We start from the raw sequence: 27972 nt of genomic DNA on the forward strand, positions 1-27972 counted from the left end.
TAGTGTTTCTAGAAGCAGGTCTTGCAATCAAAATTCTCAATCTAGGGGCTTGGTAAGGCTCTGTAAAGATGATGATTATCAATCTGAATTGAGCAGATGGGTCCTTTCCTGGTGGTGAAGACAAAGAGTAATAACTCTCCACCCAAAGCTCTGCTTTGCACAAAGCAGGGAATTTTCAACTTATGTGATAGTTACATGACCACAAAGTTTCAGTCTCAGGTTTTCTGGAACACCTGCCATGTGTTTGATATTTTAGGAAAATCAATTGAAGTAGAGAACCTAGTCCCTAAACTGAAGGAGTTTATAATCCAGCTGGGGAAAGAGAACTTGAACTTGAGAAACAATAGTACATTAACCTAGAGGGTGCCTCCTAGTTCAGAAAAGCTAGAAACCAACATGATCAAGAACTGTCAAAGAAGCCCTCATGTGAAGGTGAATTAAGAGCTGAGTCTTAAGGGCGAGAGCAGATATGAATAAAAATAATGATATCTTTAATGTTTATTTATTTTGAGAGAGATAGAGAGCCTGCACAATGGTGAGGGAGGGGCAGAGAGAGAGAGAGAAGGAGAGAGGGAATCCCAAGCAGGCTCCACATTGTCAGTGCAGAGCCCAACGTGGGGCTCCATCTCGTGAACCATGAGATCATGTCCTGAACCAAAATTAAGAGCAGCACACTTAACCGACTGAGTCACCCAAGGGCCCGTTTGAGAAATGATATCTTGATTAAAAGGAGATCATATGAATAAAGAGACAGCAATTGGTACAGTAATGCTCAATAACTGGAAGCCGCTGCTGCTTCTTCTTCCTATTATTGCTACTTACAGTTTATAAAACACTTGCTAATATGTCACTTCATCTTATATTTACAATAACACTGTGATTGGGTAGGGCAGGTGTTACTGTTTCCATTTTACAGGTGAAGAAAATGAGGCTCAGGATGATTAAATACATTGCCCAAGTCCCAAAACAGAAACTAAAACCCAGGTGCTTTGAGTTTAATAGCACAAGATTTCTTTATTGTGGGGAGGAGAGCAGCAGGAAATTTAAGCAGGAAGAACAGGAGGAACCAGAGAAAGAAGCAGGGTGCCTTGCTACACTGAATTACATGTCATTTGCACCAGGAGCTCTCACTCTGTCTCTCTTCAAAGGAGCCTACAATCTCTCTGCCTTCTCCCCTCCATTGGCCCCATTTTCCCAGATCACAAGTCCCAGCTCAGGAAAAGGAGAGACTTATTGGTGGGCAAGCTCAAGAGAGTAGGAACACTGAGCAAGAGAAATTCACCACTTCTACAATCTCATTAGCACTGCAGACATACACACACATGCCATCACATCTGCAAGTTGTCAATGGTAAGTTATTAAGCCTGAGGCCTGAAGTAAATTAGGCCATGTCTCACAGAAACAGGTTATGTTACTCATATTAAGTATTTGTGTGGATTAAAATGCCATCTACTGTTTTGTGAGTCTTGTCTCAGGATCCTGCTGAGTGGCTGGAAGGGCTATCTTCCACACCCTGGCTCCAACCTACCTGAGCACATTGGCCGATGCTCCCAGAGGGGACTGGCTGAGATGAGCTACCCACCACTGTCTACCAGAGTCAGGCTATAAGGCCCCGGGGCAAGGGGCTTCAGTGGCTGCCTTTGGAATGAGGCTGCCTTCCAGGGTTGCCCCTGGCAACCAAACTGCTCCAGTAGCAGTTCATTTCTTAGAGGAGACTTGGGACCTGGAGGAGGTCGCTAACCTACAGGATGCAGGGAGTATATCAGTCGCGGTCCTCCTTTCCTCCTCCCAATCTGAGTTCCCACTCCCATGAAGAGTGTAAGTGCTTTCCCTTTACCTGTCTACCTCAGCTCAACAGGATCAGCCTGAGATTCTCCCTGAGGACAGGGAGAATCTCAAACCAGTCTGGTTTGCCCTGCAGCAGAGATCTGGGTACCCGACACATCCTTGGCCAATTCCTGCCATACACCACATGCCCTCAAATGACTAACACCTTTTCACAGTTTCACTCTTTCTCCAGGAAGCCTACCTTGACTTGCCCCCTGGGCCCCAGGCAGGGGGATAGGTGCCCACCCCCACCTCCCCGGCCCCACCGTGAAAGCTTAAGCATCACTCTACCATAGCACACATCACTCTGTGTATTTATCTATTTTTATTAGCTCCTTAAGATCAAGGTACTGTGTCTTATCCTAGCAGAGGGCCTGGCATACAGGAGGCAGAAATAAATACTTCTTGAATGGAAAAATGAATGAATGAGAACACAAGATTCTGACAGAGGGAAACAGGGGAGGTGGGCAGGCGCTTTTCAAGCACTGGCTGCATCATATACAGAGCACAGAGGGGCTTTAGAATGATTCAGCTTCATCTAGAATGTAGGACATGAGGAAGGAGCAATGAAGGTAGATCAGGACCATGCAGGACAGTCTTGAAAACTGAATTAAACATTTGGGACAGGAGAGTGGCAAGCTCGAAGCAGTGTTTTAAGAAGACATATCTGGGGGCGCCTGGGTGGCACAGTCAGTTAAGCGTCCGACTTCAGCCAGGTCACGATCTCACGGCCCGTGAGTTCGAGCCCCGCGTCAGGCCCTGGGCTGATGGCTCGGAGCCTGGAGCCTGTTTCCGATTCTGTGTCTCCCTCTCTCTCTGCCCCTCCCCCGTTCATGCTCTGTCTCTCTCTGTCCCAAAAATAAATAAAAAACGTTGAAAAAAAAAATTAAAAAAAAAAAAAAAAAGAAGACATATCTGGCCAGGTGTGCAGGATAGACCTCAGGGGAGAGCCAGCTGGGCAGGGAGACTGGTCAGACGGCTGTTCTGACAGTCCAGATTTGACATGTAAAGGGTCTAGACAAGAGGAGGCTTGGGAGCCGGAGGGCGTCACTTGTCACTACAAGGGAAAATGTAAGCAAGAAATAAACCACCTAGCCCTGGTGGATGGCTTCTTCATGATGCCTAGGAACGTCAGCAACTGCCTGACCTTGCTTAATTAGCATCATGTGGTTGCCATCTGAGCAGACTGGCCACTGAGCACTTTGCTCTCTGCAGAAATCTTAGCTGCCATCCTAAGTGCTGCTGTTACTTGAAGGGCACTTAGTGATAGTGGGGTGGAGGGGAAGTTGAGGAGAGCATTTTCCAAACCAGTAGTCCTGGAACCGTGGTCCACTGTATATTAGTAGGCATCTTGCAAAGAAAACAATTGAGTTCTCTGCTCAGGTAATTTTGGGAGACTCCGGATTCAACAAAAGGCAAAGGTGTTTCTTTCCTCTAATATCTCAAGGGGGCCATATGCCCCCTCCCTGCACCTCATCTTTATTGACTTACATGGCAGTAGAGCCTTTTCCGTGCCACACCCATTTGCAGCCCCTAAAGGAACATCACAAAACAGCTGAAGACTCTGAAATCAAATTGGTTGGCTTGCCTCCCGAAAGATGCTTCTGGACTACATATGTAGAGCACACTGCCCGCGTGCCCACAGCCCTGGCTTAGAAGAGTAATTTCACCTACCGCCCTACCTCAGAAGCCCTACAAAATCTGCTTACTAGCTGTGGCTCTGAAGCCACTCTGCCTGGATTCAAATACTAGCTCTACCATTTACTAGCTATGCAGCCTCGCTGTGCTTCAGTTTCCTTATCTACACAATGGGGAAAATAGAACCAACTTCAGTGGGGTTGTTTGGAGGATTATATTAGTGAGATAAGCCCTGAAGAGCATGTAGCACTGTGCTTGGTGCATAGTAATCCCTCAGTAAATGTTAGGTGCTCTTTTTATCTTAGGAAGCCAAGTATCCTGTGATGACAGCCCAAGCCCTCCAGCCATAGCTCTGAAGTGAGGCATCCTAGTAAGGCCTGTTGCAAACAAGAGAGGGGGGGGGGGGGTCGTCTCATCCTCTCTTTGCAGAAGCAGGAAGGGAACATAGGGCTATATGACTAACAGGGGAGTGAAATCATAGAACCAGGATATATGGCTGGGCCTGAAGAGTCACAGCAAACAAAGGGGTTCACAATCTGTGTCTCCCTCTGCATGCCAAGATTCCCACCTTCTGGTGTCCCAGGTTGCCCTTCTTTACCAGAGAAGCATCAGACCCTCAGGTATTTCAAGCCAGTGGCTTCCCAGCTGGAGTACTATGACCAAGATCTGTTTCTACGGACAGAACATTCCAACATCAAAGGAGTGTTTTTCCTTACACCAACAACCAGTTCTCCAACTCTCTGGACACCAGCCAACTGTCCTAAACTTAATTCTGATACTACCTGGAGTTAGCCTCAGATCTCACAAGGGCTCAGTCTCATAAGACTGCCCCCACTTCAAATGCCAATCACAAATCTCTGGCCACCTCTACTTCTGACCAACCAGTTACAAATTGGGGGTTCCTACAGCCCCCTCTCCAGATGCAATACTTTGCTATAACAGCTCACAGAACTAAGGAAAGCACTTTACTTACCTTTACTGGTTTATTAACAGAGGACATTATAAAGGATACAATGAACAGACAGATGAAGAGGTACACAGGGTGAGGTCCAGAAGGGTCCTGAGCATAGGAGCTTCTGTCCCCATGGATTTGGGGTCCATCATCCTCCTGATACAAGGGTGCATTCACCAAACTGGAAGCTCTCTGAACCTTTTCATTTAGGAGCTTTAATAGAGGTTTCATTACATAGGCATGATAGATTACTCAATCTCCAGCTCCTCCTCCCTCTTCAGAGGTTGGGTGGAGTACGGATGAAAGTTCTAGGCCTCTAACTGAGGCTTAGTCCTTCTGGTGGCTAGCCCCATCCTGAAGCTATCTAAAGTCCCACTAAGAGTTGCCTCATTAGAACAAAAGAGGCTCCTGTCACTCTGGAAATTCCAAGCAATTTAGGAGCACTGTGTCGGAAACAAAAAATGCTGCTATAACCCCCATCAGTCAGGAAATTACAAGGGTTTTAGGAGCTCTTTGTCAGGAATTGGGGACAATGATCAAATATATGTTTCTTATTATGCCACAAACTTAAGGTACAAACTTAAGAGGTGTTTACACACTCTGTGTGGGTAAGAAGTTCATGTCACATCCTCCATGACTACAGGAGACACCACTTCACTGCGTCTTTTACTCTCCCTTCATCTCTCCTTGCCCTCACCACACAATATCTTTCCAGTGTTTAACTTGAACCCAACAGCTTTCACACATTCCAAGGAGACGCCTTTGGATTTGGAAGGCAGAATGAAGGAATAGGGAAGTAATTCTTTCTACCAATTTAGCCTTTTACAAAGGGCTTTTTTTTTTTAAGAGAGAGAGAGAGTGGACGTGTGAGCAGAGGAGGGGGGCAGAGGGGGGAGGGAGGGAGGGGGAGAGAGAGAGACAGAGAGAGAGAGATTGAAAATCTCAAGTAGGCTCCACGCCCAGTGTGGATCCCAAAGTAGGGCTGGATCCCAAGACCCTGAGATCATGACCTGAGCCAAAATTAAGAGTCAGGAGGCTTAACCAACTGAGCTACCCAGGTGCCCCTACAAAGTGCTTTTATGCACATTACCTGATTTTGATAATAGCCCTCTGATAAAGGTGTTATTATTCCCATTTTAGAAGTAAAACACTGAAGTTTAAATAATGTCAAATAATGGGACACCTGGGTGGCTCAGTCAGTTAAGCGTCCAACTCTGGTTCAGGTCATGATCTCACATTCCATGAGTTAGAGCCCCGCATCAGTTTCTGTACTGTCAGCACAGAGCCTGGAACTGTTTCAGATTCTGTGTCTCCCTCTCTCTCTGCCCCTCCTTCACTTGCACTCTGTCTCTCTGTCTCAAAAATAAACATTAAAAAAATAAAATAAAGAACTAAATAATAGCCCAAGGTCACACAGCTATATGAAGTAGAATCAGGACCTGACCCCAGCACTTTAGACCTCTAAGCTAGGGAACTGTTCACTATACCCTCCAATGTGGCCTCCCCCCCATATTCAAGAAGCACGGCCTTGATCTGACTGAGACCTTGTCTCTGGGCAGGTCACATTCAGTTCTGTGGATTTGTGGGGGTGCAGCACCCCCAAATACCTCGCTCTGGCTCCAGAAATGACTTTTGAGAGGAGGTGAGCTGGTGAAGGCATTCAGGGATGCCAGAAGCAAAGTCTTGGATCAGAGCTGCTTTGTTCCCTCTTGTAGCACATTCTCCTCTGGGGAAATCTCCAGCAGCTGTGATATGGTTGGGTTCAATATTCTGCCCTGATGTGGTCTGACAAGCAGCTAAAAAGCTGGAGTGGGAAAATGCTAAGACTGAAAATCCCTCTGTGGAAATGTGGTTACTTGTTACTACCCTCTGTGTTCTGTGTACCAGGGACTCAGGAAGTCCCAGGCAGGACTATCTGATAGGTTCTGAATCTCATTCATAAGCCACAGTAAGAGGCATGCACCCTTCTCTAGCCTTCAGAGCGGTGAACCCAAATGCCCTCAGGCAAAAGATGGCTGTCTGCTTCCTTTGTTTTCATCTTTAGATATGTCCCTCCTCTCCTCCTACAGTGGGGACCAGTTTCTTCTCACTCAGGAACCAGCTTCTAAATCCTGAGACTCACTTTCTTTCTCCCCTCACCTCTCCTCAACTACCAGCTTTGTCACAGAATCTCTCAGAGGGATCCCCAAATCCCTGTTTTTATCCTCTGAATTCCAGGACCTACAATTTCTTCATTACAGTGAGAGAGGATAGATTCCTTCTCATCTTGCTTATGCTGTGGGGATGAGAAGACAAGTCGTTTGAGCCCTCACTCTACCTTACCCATATTACTACCCTTTACAGCTCTACCTCAGCTGTCAAAGCCTGTGATGGCACACAGACTAAGGGAAACACACAAGTTCCCCCAAGGGACATGGAGGAAAGCTCCAAGCTTTTTACATTTCTCCCAACACACATACACATTCAACTCTCCCTCTCTCTCCCTCACTCCCTCCCTACAAGGAGATGTTAATGGAGTCGTCTATTGAATGCAGCAGCTGCCAGAAATGTTAGGCTGACTGGGCAGAGGGCCTGAACCCATTTATTCCAAACTACAGCCCCCATCACATATCTCATGTTTTTATCTTTTAATTTCCACATTGTGCCTCAGCCACGTCACTGAATGCTAACTCCTGGTATGAGAGCCCACATGTTTCCCTGGAGTATACACTGATGTCTGCCTGTCTACCAGCCACAAAAGTAGTGCATGAAGATGTGGGAGGGAGGATGGGAGGAAGGGTAAGTCCACACACATCTCCCAAAGTCCATTCATATCCAAGAAAATGTTCCTTAAAAAGCCCCAATTGTGGAACCTTTCTTTGACATTTGTCTATAATTGTGACAATTTACTAAAATGTCAAAAAGTCTAAAAGCCACTCTCAAGGAAACACTGCCTGTTTCTGAAGACTCTGAACCTGAGACCAGCCAGCACCCACCAGTCATTGCCACCTCGTAGCTGCCTTGTCCTCCATCTTGAGTTATTTGAAAGTCATACATTTTATCAGCTGTTCAGAATAAAGACAACAAAACAATTTTAATTACAGGATGGGAAAATCCTAGAATATTAGCTGTGTATAATCTGGCAAATTATGGGAACATGACTTGGTCACGGGCGGAACTCTTGCTTAACACAGGAATGTGCTTCAGCTCTTGGTTCTTCTTTCTCCCAGCTTTTTCTTTGACCTACAATTCTCAGAGGATCTATTCCACAGATATAACTCAGTGCCACTATGTTCCAGCCTGCTCCTCCTGGCACAGCCCTTGGATTCAAGATAAGATTACCTCTTCCTTGTGGTTTTTCTGACACTCCCAGCTGATTCCCTGGATACTGTGGTCAGAGGCTCCTCAAACCAGCTAGACTGACGGGAGCCTTTCTTCAATCTGAGCTTGCCTTTCTTCACACCTGAGTCTACAAAGTGCTGTTCACAACTGACTGCTGAATCCATAATCTGTGTTTCATAAGAAATTTCATTTGAATGAGCTAGATGTACTCTACAGTTAAAAGGAGAATGGACAATACACACTGTAATGGGCACAGATTCCCAAGCATCACTTCCTTAGGGAATCAGTCTCTCCCATTCCCTAGTTATTCTAAGACCACATTATTCTGGAGGGACAAGACGCTTCCTACAACTCCAGGGGTAAGGACACAATCCACACCTAGCCCATTAAATTACTTTGCAGCCAAAAAAAAAAATTACTTTGCAGCAACTGGTTCAGAGAAGGATATACGACCCAGACCACACTAATCATAGTCTTTTCTGTGTTTTTGCAGGAGCTATGGGAAATGATACATGCTTTCTCCCTCTAGAATGGTGAGTTCTAAGGATAGCACTGTTTTGGGGCTGCTGGTGGCCATATGGCTGCCACATGTAGAGAACCTGCCTAAGAGTAAAGCTATGCAGGAGTAAGCAAAGCTAAGTGATGGAAGTAGTCTACACCTTGATGCACCATTTAAACTCATGGATTTAGTCTTCCTGAAGCAAGTCTACTCTTTGCTGGAGATGTTTGGGAAAAAGGCAGATAGCTGCCTTTCACTCATCTGTTATTGGGTCCCTAACTACCTCGGTTTTATTCCCTCTCACAAAATATATTAGGAGAAAAGTTATGGAAATGGATGAGAGTTGTCAAAAATTGCCCCCTTTACCTCCATATCTAAACACAAGATCCCAGATCTCTTGAGAACAAGAATGAGGAGCCACTTTCATTCTAAAAATACTGAGTCAACTCAGTATTTGAGGCATGTCCCTAAATCAGTGGGAATATCTGGAGAGAAGGATTTACTGTGCTCTCACATTTTCCTTTGGCCACTATCAATGTAGATGGGTCAAGATATGGCACACCAGGACTCAGTGATATGTCAGAGAGTTCGCTGCTCCTTTGCCAACTCCATCCCTTCCTATCCTCTCTGTTAATGTGAAGGAAGTTAAGTTCTAAGGGGTTACCAGAAGCAGTTAAATAACTGTTTTGTAGAGGCTTCCTTGGAAGAATCTAAGAATTCACCCTTATTCTCGCAAGAGGGAGCCAGTCCCAAATCTCACAGACTCTGATGATGAAGCCTGGACTTGGAGAAGAAAGCAGGGAGTACAGAAGGAAGAAAGAGGGAAACCAAAGAGAACAATTACCAAAAAAGAGTGAAAAAGAATCTCCCAAGCACAAAATAGCAACAAGGAGAAGCCAACAGATTGAGTGAAATGTACCAGAACCCGAGCACCTAAAGCCCCCACAACAGCAGGCAGTTCCTGGGCAGGTGCTGAGCTTCTCCTTTCAGATGATTCTGGACCCTGCTCTGGGGAGGTGAAGCCTGGCCAGCTCCCAAACAGAGCACAGACCTGCACAATTGACTAGCTGTCTAGTCATGGCTCCAGGGTTCTTGCAATCAAGATGCTTCCATAATTGGTTAAATGCGTGGAACCTCAGCCTGTGGTTCTGAGCTAACAAGGCTACTTAAATCCTTGCTGGCACCACTGTCTGCCAGATGCCTGCTGAAGAAGCCACCTATTGCTAGAACACATCCTCATCTTCTCTCAGCGGACCTCTACTCATCTATACTTTTTGGACAGAGGAATAGAGGGTATTGTTCCCAATGTTCATAATCATTGGGCATTAATCATCATCACTAAAATCACAAAGTTATTTGGGTTACTCAATACTCTACCACTTGGGAGAGGTGCTGTCTTAAGTTTGGTTCCCTAGAAGCAGAGCTCAAGAGAGGATTCAGGTAATATGATTTATTGAGGTGTGCCCTTAGGAGAAAGAATGAAAAAAGCAGGAGATGGCAGGAAAGAAGAATGTGGTTGCAGCTTTGTTTGGCTTCTGCCTGATCCCACAGGGGAGCTCAAGAACATAAATAACACCAAAGAATTGATCCTTCCTTGAGGTGAAGGGGGTGAAAGCGATAGGGAAGTACAGATAGGGTCTCCCATCCACCAAGCAATTTTCTTGAGAAGGGGGCATCTGTGAGCTACTTAGAACCCAATACAGCAGCTGGAGACATGATACTCTGATGTGGTAAAGATGCATTCTGGCAGGAGTACTGACAGTATCCACCAGGGCTCCTGTATTAGTCAGCTCTGGCTGACATCACAAATTATCATAGAGTGTGTGGCTTCAATTTATTTTCTCATAGTTCTGGAGGCTGGAAATCTGAGGTCAGGGTATCAGTGTGGCTAAGTTCTTACAAGGGCTTTCTTCCTGGTTTGCACATGTCCACCTTCTTGGTGTGTGCTCACAAGGGGCCTGGGGAGGTGAGTTAAACAACAAGCCCTCTGATGTCTCTTCTTATAAGGGCACTCATTCCATCATGAGAGCCCCACCCTCATAACCTCTAAACAACACCATCTAAACCTAAATACCTCTCAAAGGCCCTTCCCCAAATACCATCACATGGGGGGTTAGGGCTTTAATCATCTGAATTTTAGGGGAATACAATCCAGTCCATAGCAGCTACCATTCTGTAAACAGGGAAAAGAGACAAGAGTTAGCCAGATTTGTTCCAGAAGAGCCATTTCCCTTGCACCTAAGTTCTTCTGGAACCCCATCTATGGACTGACGCAGAAGAAAGAAGTTAAATCTTGACGGGCTGAGCCAGGCCTAGGATCTCCCAACAGCTTCTTTTGTCAGCAGGTGCTGTTTCCTGTCCTGTGATTGTCTGCAAGCCTTAGTCCTTGGTAAGTATTCTGTAGGTGACAGCAGAAGCATCTGTGTGCCATCCTATCTAACTTAGTCTTTGAAGCTCCCAAGCAGAGCCATTAATATTCTCTTCAGTCACAGACAGTTCTCTTCAGCCTTTGTTAGTCTCATTTTCTTCCCTTCAGACTTTCTCATCAAGAGCAGAAGCTTCCTTGTTCTTAAAACCTTTTCTTCTCTTCAAAGAGCTCTGGGCTCCAGGGAGGCCTGTGGCCAACTTGCCAGACACCTCTGGATTCCCAATGAAGAACAGATTGCCTCCTGCTCTGCAGCTCAGGACCCAAGCACTTCTGACTCCCTTCACCTAAGGATTGAGCAAAGGACCAAGTAGGATGCCCCCTTCCCTCTAGGTAGTCCTCTAGGTAGGATTAGGCATTGGGTTATTGAGGCTATCCTGCTTAGTTCCCCAGTCTACCACTACTTCTGGATTTGGGTTATTCAGACAGAGGAATTCAGCAGGAAGTATCACTAGCCCTGCCCTTGAGAGTAGGAATCCATCCACTGGCCACCCTCCATTTTGGAGCCCCTTTCCATTCATTTGGGAGGAGATGGGGAGGACCCTCCATTTCACAGATGGAGCCCTATAGGGGCAGAAAAGAGTTCTCAATGAGAATGCCATTCATGCCTCTTGTATTTATTAAGAGCTATCACACACACAGCTGTGTGGTGGGTTCCTAGAAAAGTAAAGAAGTAATCTCAGGGAAGCTTAAATGCTACTACTGGCCCCAAAGTAAATTTCCTTAGCAATCTACAGATTTTAATAAGAGGGACTCAGGTGCTGGCAGTTCACTCAGAGATGAGTAAGTCAGGCAGACAGTAATTCAGTTTCGTTGTTGAAACTCTCCTTTGAAGGCTTCTCTTTCCTTCCAAGAACTACTGGTTGTATTCCTTTATCTTCCCCAAGGTTTTCCAGGATGAGAGGACTGTGACATATTCCCCCACTGCCCAGGACTTGATTCTGACATTTCTACATCTTTCCTTCACTTATGCCCTGCAGTTGTCTCAAGCATACAAGCACTCACTCCTTACAACTGCTTCTGCAGTAATTCCAGAGAGGCACATGAAAACAACTTTCCCAGGATTATATTTTACTAAATTCCTCTGCAGACAAATGGTTATAGCAATAGGGTGCAATCATTTGTATTCATTTCACTGTCCCAGTGGATCCAGCATCACTGGGCATACCAGCCCAGGTGGACACAGAGGCACACAGAAAAGGTCTGTGACTCCATCTGCTGGCTTGCCAGCAGCTCGGGGTGCAGCCTTTGAATTCCTTGCAAGACAGGCTCTGGCTCTGAACCAGGAGACCAAGATGTCTTTTCATCATGATAGAATACAGATATTCAGCCATTTTATCAAAAGTGATGACATCTACCCTTCCAAACTTAAACCCACAGACACAGACAACAAATACAGCTGGAAAACACAGAGCCAAGGAATATTGATCTAATAGGAGCTGCCTCTGCTCTGAGAAGCATTGCTTTGCGGCTATAACAGGGACCTGCATCGAACAAGAAGACAGCTCCAAACCAAGGGGGGGTGGGAGGGGTTAGGATGGAGTTGACAAAAACACCGATGAAATTGGGCATTTTCTTTTCTTCTTTCCATCAAGCCCTTCATCTCTACTTGCCTTGTGTATGAAAAATGCTGCTTCTGCAGATTATTTAACTATTCCCCGGGGCCTGTGATCTATCCAGAGTCATCTTTTATCCTCACAATTTCTAGTTTATCTATCTTACTGTGAGGTAGGGAAAAGATGGGGGTCCATTTTATTTTATTATTTTTTTAAGTTTTATTTATTTATTTTGAGAGAATGAGCATGAGTCGGGGAGAGGGGCAGCGGTGGGAGGACAGGGAGAGAGAGAGAGAATGAATCCCAAGCAGGCTCCACGCTCAGCACAGAGCCTGATAGAGGTCTTGATCCCATGACACTGGGATCATAACCTGAGCCAAAATCAAGAGATGGATGCCTAACTGACTGAGCCACCCAGGTGCCCTGATGGGAGTCCATCTTACAGATAAGGACAATTAAGCTTCCTTAACAGAAGACAGAAAGAGAAAACGATATTACCTACCATTACTCAAAAATTAATTACTTGGTTCTTGGGGCACCTGGGTGGCCCAGTCTGTTGAGCGTCCAGCTTTTGATTTCAGTTCAGGTCTTGATCTTAAGGTTGTGAGTTCAAGCCCTCAATTGGGTTCCACATTGAGTGTGGAGCCTATCAGAAAGAAAGAAAGAAAGAAAGAAAGAAAGAAAGAAAGAAAGAAAGAAAGAAAGAAAGAAAGAAAGAAAGGAAGGAAGGAAGGAAGGAAGGAAGGAAGGAAGGAAGGAAGGAAGGAAGGAAGGAAGGAAGGAAGGGAGAAAGAAAGAAAGAGAAGGGGGAAAAAAGAAAGAAATTATGCACTTGGTTCTTGATATCCCTACATGGTATTATGTATTTGCAAGTTTCAACAGAGACTCTACTCTGCAGTATCCATGTCATAGTAAAGTGAAGTGCCAGCAAAGATTCTGGCAAATTCTATAAATTTTCATACAAAACAGTTGAAAGGCAGTTACGAAACTCTAAAACCTTCACCCAAATCAAGGGTAAAAAAAGTTGTTGGATATTAAGAGAAAGTGTTTTTTTTTTTTTAAATGTTTATTTATTTAGAGAGAGTGTGCAATCACGAAAGAGCAAGTTTGTTAATAAGGGAGGGGTTAGAGAAAGAGAGGTGGAGAGAGATTCCTAAGCAGGCCCCTCGCTGTCAGCACAGAGCCCAACGTGGGGCTTGATCTCACGAATCATGAGATCATGACCTGAGCCTAAATCAAGAGTCAGACGCTTAACCAACTGAGCTACCCAGGCACCCCAAAAGAAAGTTTTTGAAAAAGATGTATTTGGTGAGAAATTTTGGTGTCCTGTGGGTACTCCTCTCCAAAGAAAGAGGGGTACCTGCATTTCACCACAAGCCTAATGAGAAGGGCCTCAAGGGGACCCCTCAGAGAGCTTGCTATGTGTCTCTGTCAATTAGAGGGGCAGAATGGACTAATTTCTGACTCCAGCCCAAGAAATACAGGGACCACTATATGGGCTGGCAGCTGCTTTGTCATGCTGGGATCTGCCCATAGTCACAGGGCTTGAGTGAGCAAAGAACCTGTTTCTCATGTAAAAACTGGAAATGGAATGTTGAATTATTAGGGGCTATAGAGGAAGAAAGCAACTGAGAGAGGACAGTGTAAAAAAAAAAGCAGTGTCGCATACTTGTCCAGGTCAAGCGTGTATGTGCATATGTGTGGAGGGGACTTCAGATCTCTGAAGAACCCACAAGAGTACCCCAAGAAAATGCCTGATTTAAACTTTGGCCCCTCCTACACCTGTTGGGATGAGCACGGGGTGTTGTATGGAAACCAATTTGACAATAAATTTCATATTAAAAAAAAACACCTTTGGCCCCTCCTGGCTTTAAAAAAAAGCCAGCTTCAACAACATGAAATAAGTACAAAATTTCTTGCCACCTCTTACTTTCTTGCTGTAGTCCTGAATGGCTCAGAAATTTCAGGGAAGTAACAAGGACCATACTTCCTCTCTTCACTGTCATCAAGCCCCAGATTGGGGAGCACAAATAACTTAATCTTGAAGAAATCTGCAAACACTGACAGTACCTGGGCTGAACATGTTAAGTACGTAACTAGATCATGTTTTACTGCATAAAGTCACTATAGGGCTTCCTGATTACCTGCAAGAAAAGCATTTGTTCAGAAGTGGAATTAGGACCATCAATGCAGAGCAGTTTTAAAGTAACAGTGGGAACCAAAAACAAAGTTTCTTTTATGATTATACCTTATGAGTCCTACTTGTCATTGTTCCAATTACAATTGTAAAAGCTGTTCCTCCACCTTTCCCCCACCCTCAACCTTACCTTTACTATAAAAATAATAAGTGTGCCTGGGAGGCTCTGTTTTAAGTGTCTGTCTCCTGATTTAGGATCAGGTCATGATCTCATGGTTCCTGAGATCGGGCCCCACATTGGCAGCACAGAGCCTGCTTGGGATTCTTTCTCCCTCTCTCTCTCTCCCCTCCTGCACTTGTACTGTGCTCTCTCTCTCTCCCCCTCACTCTCAAAAAAAAAAAAAAAGTAATAAAAACACCACCAAAGGGGTCATAACAAGAGGAGCTATTGTCAGAACTAATAATTCTCTTTGACTTAACAGCACTCTTAATGTCTTTGTGGAAAAGGAGGCCTATGGACTCGAGTTCTGCCTACTTCTCCATTTCTTCTTAATTTCCCAAGCATCCCCTATTCCTTTCTGTCACTCCACAGTATGTACCACAGTTTTGAGGGAGACTACTTCTACTTCTTCTTTTTTTTAAGTAAGCTCTACACCCAAAGTGGGGCTTGAACTCATGACTCTGAGATCAAGAGTCACATGCTCTACCGACTGAGCCAGCCAGGCACCCCTGAGGGAAACTACTTTTAACAGTGTCCTAAAATTTCCTGTGTTGTCACAGTCCTGCCCCACATCCTGCCCATCCTCAGGGATAACACAAAGGTCAGAAGATATGATGACAGCTTCACACCCTCTTCCATGACAACATTTATCTTCTCAATTTTCCCCAAGAGTCCACAGTGGATGAGATACATACACATACACCCACATACAAAAATTGTATACATGAATTCTCTGCCCTCCAGGGAAGTAAAACTTAAGACAGCTAACATTAAACACACACGCATAAATGTATAAATATGTATAAATAACAGAAAACAAATACATGAACAGCAGGGGTAATGCATGATTGAGATGGGAAGCAGAATCCGCCAGTCAACAAATGTTTTACTGAACAGTTACTAGATGTTAGACATTGAGCTAGGTTCTGGTAATACAATTTTGAACAGAAAAGACACATTCCCTGCACAGACATGGAGCTTTCAAAATGCCAGAGAAAATAAACACTAAACAACTATTTACTAAAAAGTAGGTTAATGAATGAATAAAAGTGTATGAGGTGCTGTGTAAGATAATACATGGGACTGGCCTGAGCATTAGGAACCTAATCTAGTGGGGGTTTGAGAAGCTTGCCTACACCAGTGACATTTCAAATGGGTCCTGGAAGCTGAGTAGGGTTAGACAGATGGCTGGTGGGGAGAAGAGAGACCTAGGAGAAGAAAGGGCAAATGGGAAGGCAGAAGCTACACATTCAAGGAACTGAAAGAAGGCCTGTGTGGCTAGACTGGGTCTTTCTATGAAGCAGCGGGAAAGGGGCCAAGTAAGAAGACTGAAGAGATCAGCAGGAAGCTGGGGATTTTCAGTGTTGATTCAGAACAAAGCAGGTGAAAATTATAGGATAAAAGATTCAAAGGACTGGAAGGAACTTTAAAGGTTATCTAGTCCAACCACCCAGATGCTGCTGGAATCCTGTCTGCCCATTCCCTACCTCTGGATCAACATGAATGGAGGCCAGAAAGGGCCTACATGGGATCACAGGAGACTGGTGTCAGGGAGCAAGTGAAATACCCATGGAGCCCCAAAGGCTGAGGCAGAAGGGTTCTTGGCTTCATTTCTCTGTCCCCAGAGTAGGAGTTGGAGCTGCCAGGTTCATCGGTCTATCTGTGTGAAGACACCCTGACAGCATTAGCCAAAGTGAAGCGGATGGCAGCCATTCATGTTTATTAACCACAGCTTGGTGGGCGGAGAATTACTCTGAGCAGGTGTCAGGGAGGTTGGTTTGTTCAAGAGAGTTTGGCTAGTTTGCACTCACAACAGAGAACCCTATTGTGGAGGGCCAGGCAAGGCAGCCTATAGTAATGCCAAAGGAGAGCAAAACCAGTGTGCCCATCACCCAGAGGAGTTCTGGCCTATTCACTCTAATACTGGAATTTGTTCATCACTGCTAGGGTGCATGTTTCTTGTGCTAGAGGCAGGACATGGAGGCTACTCCTTCATGGTACAAAGCAATTAAACATTCATGTTTCCATGGTAGTAGTGAAGCCTGCTCCCCCCACCCCCACCATTTCCCTTCCTTTTCCTGCTTCTCACTATATGGCAGGGTTTGGTATGCTCAGTAAGGGTCCCATGTCCTTGCCATCATCGTCACTAATCAGCATTTAGTAAGCACTCTACACTATGAAGAGCTTCATGGTGGCTCGGGATACAGGAAAGTAGAGGTCTCTATACTTAAGAGGCTCATAAATCTAGATGAGGAAGGCATAAACATGCACCAGAAGATGAACCATAACCTCAAGTACCAAATGGATATAGAAGGAAAAAACGAGGCTTTATGGAAAACTAGATGGCTGTAGAATCACTATGGAACTAGATCACTTGATAATCCCCAAGCTCTCTGAAGGAGCTGGCACTTGATCTGGGTCTGACATCAAAGTCAGGTGTGGTGAGGAGGTGGGAAAGCATGTGTGTGTTGAAGGAGGGATGGGAGGCACGGGGATAGAGGGACAGGGTTAGACCAGGGGTTTCTGACAGAGTAGTAATGGGAAGTCAGATTTGAAAGGTGAAGAAAATCATGAGAAGCCCTAATGGTAGAATAAAGTGGTTGGAGCTTTGCTTTTATTCTGGAGATAATGAGACACCACTAGAGTTTTGGGGCAGAAGTTTTAGAACAACTCTGGTGATTGGAATGTGCAAAATAATTTGAATGGAGAAGAGGGGGAAAAAAGGCAAGGAACCCAGTTTCAGATCAGCATATGGCAGAATTTGATAACTTTTAGTTTTTTTTCTATTGCTTAAAGAACTGGATGACAGACATTTCCCTTAACCTCCCACTGAAATTAAAGAAAAAGAGATGAAAGTTTTGGTTGCAGTGATATGGGTTTGGGATTTATAAAACCATTAAGATTCCCGTAAAAGAGTAAGATAGAAGCAAGAGCTTGAAGAAACTGGCCTCAGAGCAGCATGATGCAGGGAAGTGCTCCAAGCAGATTAGAAAAAGATTCTCCTGGGTTGCAGATGAAGATGAGTTTGTAGGACCTGGAAGGGACCTAAGACCCTAAGTCTTGCTCCCTGGAAGCACCTGAGCAGGGAGCATGACCCTTGAGAAGATGGGCCACATGAAGCAACTGGGAGACAGGACTCTAGACAGCAGGATTCACAGCCTTACAAGAATCCTGTGAGTCAATGATGAAGAGCAGACACTCATTCCCTGGACCTGAAGGGAAGGTCCAAATGATGGGACAACAGATGTGTCAGGAATAACCAGCAACTCAGAACCCTCTCTAGTCTGATGGCAAAATATAAGATCCTGGAACCACAATTCAAACCTGAAGATGAGAAATAGGTGAGGTTAAATTTCCCACCATTAAGGTGGGATAGGAGCATAAAACTGGAGTGTATCTTTATTTAAGATTATAAATAAATGTGATACTTCCCCCACACAGGAATTTATAAACTGAGAGTCATACCTGCTATAAACGTTGCAGTTCAAGTGTGAAGGGATGACACCTAGATTAGAATGATTGCGAAGAAAAGACAAAAGACATAAAAGTCCTAGATGTATTATGCAGGAATAAAGAACAGGACTTGATCTGCCCAGAATCTACAGAAAATCCCACGGCATGTTGAGAATGCAGGAAGTTTCTCCTTGCCTCTGTCACTCTCTACCCTTAGGCATTCCTATAGGGGACTCAAGTAAATGCTTTATGAGTTAGTCCTAGCATCCATAAATTATGATGAAATGTAACTTAAAAAAGCTTTGTGTTCTCCCAAGGCTGTTAGTGCTCGGGTAATAAAAAAAATATGAGATTTAGTCACTGAGTTTCCACTTTGTATCAGATATGGAGAGCACCAGTAATACCTAGATTAACATTACTCTGTTCTCATCCTTGAGATGCTCACAATCTAGTGGAAGGATGGACATGCTGTCCCTTGTGTGTGTCACAGCAGAGCTGGGTAAATCTAGCAGGATCAAGTGACAACCTACGCTTCAGGAAGCCAGAGAGGGCTTTACAGAGAAGCTGAGATTTAAGTGGGTTTTACAGGAGGAGTAGGAGCTCAACATTTTGGTAAGGAAAAGAAGAGCACTCTGGGTAGTACACACAAGGCATGGAGGAATAAAGAAATCAGGAGCTTGCAGTGGGGACCGGTGAGAAGGGATGAAAAAGAACTTGGAAGAATGAGCCCCCCAATATTTTCACAAGACTAATGAAGTTATAAAGATCACATAAGTGATTTTGCAAATTCACTAGTAGGTTAGGACCTATATTCTAAGCCTGTGAGTTGGGACTCACAGAGCTAAGTGGGATTATCATAACAAAGAACAAAATTCAACTGCATTCAGTGAAAAAGATGTTCTACCTAGAAATGGATCCTACAATCTTTAACCAAGGGTAGGCTACCCACATGATGGACACAGGAGGAGCAGCTATTAACATATTCACCCCAAAAGGACTTCTGAGATACACAAAGTCATGTGTCATCTGGTATATGGCCCTATGCTGGATACTACACAAAGGGATATGGACATTTAACTACCCTTAGAGAACCTAACAGCCTGAGACCAAACTTCATTTGTCTCTCTGAGGACATGTCACCAAAATTACTAGCATGTTTTCCTTCCTCATTAATCTCTAACCTCATAGCCTTCATCTACCACACGAGCAACTTTTACAAACACTTTATCTTAGTATCCATATTCCAGGAGTCTGGATAAAGCCTGGGAACTTAGAGGGGCCCATCATACTGCACAGCTTCAAGCTTTCTGTCTTGGGGGTCACTGTTAGGCCACTTCTCTTTAGGCACTACTCCTTCCCCACCTTTGTCCTTCACGATAAAGACAGTGTCAAAGAGGGCTATGCTTGCCTGCAATCCATGGTAGCTTCATTTGAAATATGGCACAAGAAGAAAACACCCCTCAAAACTTGAGAGAGTTTTTTTCCTAATAATGTGTCTGAAGATTTATTGAAACATCTGAAGCTCATTTTCAGCACATTAAAGATCTGAATTGCAAATGTACAGGTTATATATTTTGCAATGTATTTCTGATAGAATTCAGGAATCAGGGGAGAAAAGATATTATTGACACATTGTTTGAGAGTGACGGGGGGATCTTAAAAAAGTGACTTCAACTAAAAAAAGAAAAAAAATCTGGTTTTACCCTTCAAATAAAAAGTGCATTTGATTTTGAAAAACAATCATCGAGACTCACATTTTTGTGTTTAACAACCACCTTGAAATTGCTCTCCCTCAGAGGACAGCATGATTCTGGGCCACCTTCGCATGAATGATTTATGACATTCATGAACTTGGCAACTACATCAGTTTTTCTAAACCTGGCATCCAACACCAGCTGCATGTTAAGTGAAGATTTATGATTTATAAAACTTACCTCATTATGCAGAGGTACATGAATTGTCTTATGTGTGCAGTCTATAACTCCCAAGACAGATAAGGAGGCAGCTATGTCACAGAATTTATGGCTCCTTCTTGCTAAAGCTGAAGTTTTGAAGAAAAACTAAAAAAAAAAAAAAACAAAAAAAAACTGGCCCTTTGGAGAAAAATAGCTTTAGCTAACCATTACACTCCCACATGATAAACTGGCCATAGCTCACTACTATATCTTACGAGAACAAAGAGGCTAACAGTGAAAGTCACTTTAATCACAGCACTGAACTATGTCTCCATTTTGAACACTGCAGTAATAGACAGAACTTAAATGACTCTTTGGAAATATCAAGCAGTTTGTCAGCTTAATTTCCCCCAGTTTGGTGTGTGAGATCTCTTGCTGAGATTTCTCAAGTAGTCCAGCCAGAACCACAGACATGGACTTCAGAGAAGAGTATTCAACACGTTGGTGTGCCCAGTGGCTTCCTGTATGTACCTTCAACATGAGGAAGAGTAAATGTTGGCGTTGGTTATGAAATACAGCTTGTTTTCAAAGATATTTTAGAAATGCAGCAAATCTCTCCCCATATCCTGCTAAAAAGTGGGAGCACAGAGGATTCTGTGAATCTCAAGAAAGAATAAGATTGTATAGACAGTCATCAAAAATGACAAGTATAGGGGCACCTCGGTGGCTCAGTTAAGTGTCTGACTTTGGCTTAAGTCATGATCTCGCAGTTTGTGAGTTCGAGCCCCGCATCAAGCTCTGTGCTGACAGCTCGAACCCTGGAGCCTGCTTCAGATTCTGTGTCTCCTTCTCTCTCTGCCCCTCCCCCACTTGTGCTCTGTCTCTGTCTCTATCAAAAATAAATAAATGTAAAAAAAAAAAAAAAAAAAAAAAAGACAAGTACATGGGACCAGGTTGAGAAGCAGATCTCTTTAGACAAGATAAACACAAAAAGCAGAATATGAAAATGGTAAGCACACATGATGACAGGGAAAAGGCAAAGGGATGGAAAAAAGGATGTTTCCAGCCTAGAGATTTTCAATAGTATAAAATGAAGAGAAAAACAATGAAATTCGTAATAAAGTATTTTCAAATATGCCTATGAATATACCTATAGAGATATACACATGGTTGTTAATGTCCCTGAATGCAAGAAGTATGCCCTCTGTCTCTCCTCTGCAGAAGTCTCTAAACAGTGTTCTACCCTTCCTGGCCTTCGACAGTATAGAAGACCAGCACTCAAATACCTGAGGCAATGGAAGAAAGCTGAAAATGTAAAAAGTCTCCAAGGAAGGGTAAGAAAATTACTTGGACAAAGGAATGTGAGGAACCCATTTCCAACTTTAATAACTAATTATTAAGTCACTTGATTTTTGAAATGTGTCTGGTATTTCAGTGTACTGGATGCACTGAAATGTGTCCAGTTCTTAGTAACACCTTATCTGCTCATTGAAATGCAGTTACTCTAACTCAGTTAAATGATGCTCTTCACACAAAACGGTGCCCTGGATCACCTGGGTGGCTCAGTTGGTTAAGCATCTGACTCTTGATTTCCTTCGGATCAGGTCATGATCTCACAGTTCCTGAGATTAAGCCCCATGTCGGGGGCTCTGCAATGGCAGCAAAGAGCTTGCTTGGGATTCTCTTTCTTTCTCTCTGTCTCTCCACCCCCCCCCCTCCTGCCCGCCCAACTACATAAATAAACTTTAGGAAAAAAACCAAAAGAACAAAAACTGGAGCACCTGGGTGGCTCAGTCAGTTGAGCATCTGACTCTTGATTTTGGCCCAGGTCATGATCTTGCTGTTTGTGGAATCAAGTCCGGCATTGGGCTCTGTGCTGATGGTGTGGAGCTTGCTTGGGATTCTCTCTCTCTCTCTCTCTATCTCTCTCTCTCTGCCCCTCCCTCGCTCACACTCTCTTTTTCTCTCTCAAAATAAATAAATATTTTTTAAAAAGTTAAAAAAACAAAAACAAAATTATGTCCTAGGGTAAGAGAACAGTATCAAAGAACCACAAATGCATTAATTAAGGTAAAGCCTCTTTGGCCACTGGGAGTATATCCAAGAGCAGAGTATGTGTACAGGGAAGAATTTCATTTGAGTTCAGAGACTCATTTACTACTTCTCATTAAGCTACCTATAGATTTGACCACTCAAACACAGGTGCTGTTCTCCAGGGCTCTGGGTCCTGGCATTCTGTTGACTGCCTGTAATCCTGAGAACTACCTCCCAAGCTCAAGCCAGGGAGTCATGCTCTAAATGGAATGAGAGAGAAGTGGGCAAGCACCATACACACGTACACAACATATACATATACAACAGCCCAAGGCAGACCAAACTTCCTTCTTGGAAGCCACACAAAGCTGGGGAGAACACACATACATGGTGGTCTGAATCGCAGCCTCTGTAGAGTTGCCTTTGTACTTTGCCACGCTCAGTAGCAGTTTGTTATTCTATGGTGGAAGACAGGTGTTCATGAACCCCCCAGCAACTATCATGCTCACAGATTCCCCTTTCCCCTAAAGAATGGGTCACAGGGCTCTTCCCAGGCAAACCAGCTTGCTTCACATCATGTCACATACATAGTCACCACCCCCACCCTACCCTCAATTGCTAAATAAAACAAGGAATTGGCACCTAAACCAAAGGTCTACAAACTGACCCAGTGACCCTTGAGACAATTTGGCACTTTTCTGTGCCTTTACACAATAACAGAACTCCCTGTGGATGACTAGTTCAAGCCACGTAGGAAGGTAGCCAGGATGGTGCAAGCAGCCCCAGGAATACACTGGGGTACAGGAAGAAAATATTCAAATATATTTACATTTTTTTTTCTTTTCTACTTTTATTTTGAATTTGAAATATGTTTAATAATAGTACTAGATATATGTAAGTGTATAGTTTATAAATACATAAATATATACATAATTGAGGTGTGTGCTCAAATATTTTTCTAATAGGAATGTGTAACAAAAAAGTTTGGAGACCAGAGGACACTATGGTGCTTGGGGGTATTTCTAAGTAAGATGTGGGTCCTTAAGCCCCACCCCACCCCCATCAGAATTCCCTGTGGAACTTAAACACACAGATTCCTTGACCCACCTCAGACCTACAGGACTAGAATCTCTAGGAGTGGGATGCTTAGAGCTTCCTACTGATGTTTGGGAACTAGAACAATAGAAGAATTAGAGAAGCAGGCATGAAGAAGCTGAGCCACAAAAAGGGCCGAATCAGTACAAATGGGAATGTCAGAAGCCCATTTCTTTCTTTCTTTCTTTTTTAAGAGTGGGTTTTTGTTAAATATTTATTTTGGAGAGAGAGAAAGAGAGAGAGAGAGAGGGAGCTTGCGTGTGCATGAGCACGAGCTGGGAGGGGCAGAAAGAGAGAGAGAGAGAGAGAGAGAGAGAGAGAGAGAGAATCCCAAGCAGGCTCCAGGCTGTCAATGCAGAGCCCCACATGGAGCTCGATCCCACAACTGTGAGATCATGACCTGAGTTAACATCAAGAGTCAGATGCTCAACCGACTTAGCCACCCAGACATCCCCCAAAAGCCCATTTCTGAGGGAGGACCAATAACTGGTTGCTATAGGCCAGGTCCTCCTGTGGCCTAAGGAAGAGTAGTCACCCTCCTTGTTCTTCCAAAACTCTAGCTTTATGGATACTGAACAATGCGTGTATTTCCCCAAGTAGCCTTCAATTAAATCTTCATCACCTAAGGAAACCTGGGCACATCCTCTCCTGATGGCTGGGGAGCAGCAGTAGGGAAACTTAGAAACCAACAGCCCCTCACATAGAGAGCCTGTAATCCAGGGAAACTGAAAAAATAGTGGACATAATCTCCCTAACTCAGTACTTTCAGGAATGAGGACAAGATAAGATAAAGAATATACAAGCCAGAGTTGTCTGTAAGATTTTGAAAAAGGTTCTGTACTGATTGAACATTTAATTTGAAATCATGTGGGTGATTTCTAAAAACCATACCAAGTAAAAAGAGAGGCTATGGAGCAGAAGCTAACACTGTCTGTGTGACCTTGGGCAACACAGTTGTTCTTTATCTTCCTCATCTATTAAATGAAAGGTTAGACTTTAAAAGAGATCTTAAGCTCCTTTCCGTGTTTCTACAACCCAAGTTCAGATTCAACTTCTAGCTCAAGGGTCCTTTCACTATACCATGCTAATGAAGAGTAATTAAAATTAAAACCCTTTAAGCTAGAAAATTCAGAAAGGCCTTCTTTACCTTTAAAAATTAACTATTAAATGGCTCATCATGAAAAGCAAATCTCTGCTTTTGGTGACCCTCTTCCCTCCCCAAATAGGTGCTTCAAAACATTGGTTCTGGACCTATCCAAGAGCCAATTGTTTTCCAAACCTGAATGAAAATCCAGAGTGAGGCTGATTTTTATCCTGTGCAATGAGACTGCAGTATCAATGGAATGCAAATGTCCTATCTAAACAGAGTGACACTTTATTTTCATTTATTGCTGGCTTACTCTTCTTTCAGGGTCATCCTCTATTTTTCTTTTCTCTTTTTGGAAGGAGGGCAGGTTGGTGGGTTACCCAGGCTTTCAATATAAAATGAAACCTAGTAATTGTCACCTCTGGGCACAGAGACATCACCTGACATAATACTTCCTACGCTTCACTGGGGCAAGTTCTGTTGAATCAAACTTGAATGGAGTGACACCATGTAATATGCTCCAATATAGTGTAGCTAATGCCAGCATGGAGAAGTGCAAACTGGCTCCTGAGACCTGCTACAGGTACATGAAAAATTCCAAGGAGAACAAAAGTGAAAAAAAAATTCCAAAACTGACAAAAGTGACAAGGAGAACAAAAGTGACAAAAGTATGCCACATTTTTATTTCATGAAGATGGAAGGTGCCACAGCAGGATATTCGTCTTTGGGAAAAGTGAATAAAACATCATCTGAGTTACCAAGTTAAAGACATTTTGCTTTAAAAATATAAACTTGATTCTATGAGTTCTATTATAGATTATACTTTACAGTTTGTTCTGCAATCTTAACTACACAAAATTTTTAAAAAATATTTCGAACTCTTCTATTCCACTGACTAAAATAACTGTTGTTAATACTGGATTAGGCTGATATTATAAAATTGAACTTCTGCATGTATGTGGAGGTAAAAGATGAGGCCCATTTCGGCAGCAGGGCCTAGTGGGAAGCAACAAAGGTTCTGGAGTCAGATAATCTAGCTTCAAATTCTGACTTTACCAGTCAGTTGTTATGTGAGCCATATAACACATCAACCATTCTAAACCCTAGTTTCCACATGCAAAATGGGAATATTGATAGTATTCTACTTAAAACCACTGTGGTAAGCCTTCATTAGACAATGTATATAAAGCATTTAGGACAATATGTGGCATTTAAGTAAACAGTTAACAAGTATTAGTGATTACTATCTAATAACAATTCCTATTAACTGCTGGGAGTTAAATACTTAACAATTGAAACTAGTTTTCAATCTTCAAATATGCCAAAAAAAAAAAAAACCCTTAATCATACTAATTAGAATATAATTTAAAATATAGTATGCACAGGTATTGGGACAGCTGCCTGTTCTGTCTGGGAAACATTTACCCACATGCAACTCGTGTACTGGCTCCTTTCACTTTCCTGTGTGACACTGAGATGACAGCAGAGAAATGAAATACAGTACTGTGCTGTATGGTGAAGAATTATATCACCTGGCTGTGGATCTAACTGTCCATTCTTATTCATTTGCATCCTATTTCTTTTTAGACTCAGGCTCATTTCTTCAAGCCTTCAGGCTATAGGCCATGTTAATTTCCAAGCAGTCCAAAAACCTGTCCTTCACACTGGCAAATACAATACAGCCCCATTCTCAGGGTCTAGCTTTGAGTATCTAGAGCTTACCACATCCCCCTTGTGGTCATGGAAAATATTTGCCAGGCTCTTGGGGAAACCACCAGGAACCTCTATCATCCACAGTAACATTGTCTCAGACACTCTAAAGATAACACCATTTGATTCCAGGATTCTTTTGATTAATACTTTGTGGACTTTAGAAATATGCAACAACAATAACAACAACAACAATAACAACAACAAACTCTTAAGAGAACCAGTTGATAAAAGAAGGAAAAGAGGAGACTATAGTTACTCCAATTATTGCACTTGAACTCTTCCCTCCCCAACGTACACAACACAAAGATGCAAAATTATCAATTACTACTTTGTTTCAATGTTTAATACCATTCCTCCTTCCCCTCTACTGATGTGGGGAACAAAACCAGAAAGAGATGTAGATAAAATTAAGTTTCCTTCTAACCCACAGCTCACCGGCAAATATTTGCAACAGGCAGAATATGACATTCCTCCAGGAAATCCCAACTGTCTTAATGTTAATGCTTTACTAGAGAGAAAAGCAATCTTAGCTTGACGATAGCTGGGCCTCCAGGATCCTGTGAATCTTTAGCACACAAAAATCCTTTTGGAAACTTCCCTGGTCTTTTGCTTTCCCCAACTCCCAAGCATATCATCAGTCACCCTTCACAACACCAGTGCAGCTCTTTCTGCCCACGAGTCCTGTCCCTGTGCTTTGATAAAACCTTTATGCACCGAAAACATCTCAATAACTCTCTCTTGGGCGCTGGCTCCAAACCCCAGCATTTTCCACATCATCTACATTCTTTTCCATCAGTACATTGTTTTAGAATACAAATCCCTACCAACAGGGGTCAAAAGTCTACCTCTCAGGGAATTAAAAAAACCGAAGAAATGAGGGTATTAAGCAGACTAGTAACAATTAAAAAATAATAGTTAAGACTTAGATAAGAGTGTAACTTTTATTACAATGTTTCATCTGTTATGACCAATGTTATGTTTGCCTTTTCTGTTTCTCACTCCCACTTCCATCCTCCTTACAATGTACACTCTTTAGTTATCTTCTTTCTCTCCCAAACTTCCCCCGACATTTCCTTCACAATTCCTCACACAACTGTGATAGCCTAAGAGGAAAGCACCTCCTTCGAAATAGGACTTAAAAGCCAAGTTGCTTCATCTTCAAAATCCAGGACACTGTCAACTCATTAGTGAATTCACGTTTTGCTTTCACTATATTTCCACCACTTAAAACAGTGCTTGACACATGGTAGGCACTCCAGTACCTGTTTGTTTCATCAGAGACTCCTACCTCTTTGCAAAACTGAAACTGATCACGGTGCAGTGGCCACTGACATCTCGTTACAGAGCCCACAGTTTCTGTTCCTGGAAACCAGCAGGTTTGAGACGGGATTGAGGAGCTTCAGTGAGGCCTAGCAAAGCAGAGGCGGCGAGGGGAGGGCGGGACGGGGGCGCAGGCAAAGAACCTAAGGTCAAGTACTTTTTTATTTTGAGGGTCTGAACGATAATTAGCTCAATTCAACCCAATTCTCTGAACAAAAGGCTGCGTTAGTAGCTCAAAACCAGAGATCCCCGTGGTAAACGGCATGAATTTGAGATCTGCACATCCAGGTGTAGTTCAAATGACGGCCAACAGGTAACCAAAAGACGAACAACAGACGGAGCAGACCAACAAATCTGCTCTGAGCCACAGATTTTCAATGAACAAACGCCCAGGATAAGATGGCGCCGTTACTCAAAAAATTAGAGTGCGGGAAACGACCACCCTAGCGGATGCTGCACGCGCCCGCGCTCGCCCCGGGATACAAGCTGAGCCGAACTCACGTGCGCTGAAGCATCCAATGAGTGCTGTAGTACCTCGGTTTCCACCACGCCTTGCGCACATGCGCCTTAGGCGTGCGGCAGGATGCTAGCTGCGCAGGCGCAGCAGGCTCCTCCTCTCACGCAACTGACGCAAGGCCTCTGTAATCGGTTCGCAATTTATCCGTGTGACCTTGAGTCTTTCCTGTTTTCCAGGACCGGGGCTGCCCAAAGTGCTGCCTTTAAACCTCTCCTAGCCCTCTCGCCACTTACTGAGCCCAGACCTGCTGCAGCCGGAACGAAAGGTCATACTTTTTCCAGCC

General features: G+C 43.6%; 1 long non-coding RNA gene across 1 annotated transcript; it reads left to right on the forward strand.

The window, feature by feature from the left end:
- Positions 1–1684: 1684 nt before the first annotated feature.
- Positions 1685–21411, forward strand: LOC131503848 (uncharacterized). Its single transcript, XR_009257665.1, has 4 exons — positions 1685–1818; positions 8232–8271; positions 10583–10626; positions 21145–21411. It is a non-coding gene; the product is annotated as an uncharacterized LOC131503848 (long non-coding RNA).
- The last annotated feature ends 6561 nt before the right edge of the window (positions 21412–27972 follow it).

This window comes from Neofelis nebulosa, chromosome 1 (assembly GCF_028018385.1).
Source record: "Neofelis nebulosa isolate mNeoNeb1 chromosome 1, mNeoNeb1.pri, whole genome shotgun sequence".
Taxonomy (NCBI): domain Eukaryota; kingdom Metazoa; phylum Chordata; class Mammalia; order Carnivora; family Felidae; genus Neofelis; species Neofelis nebulosa.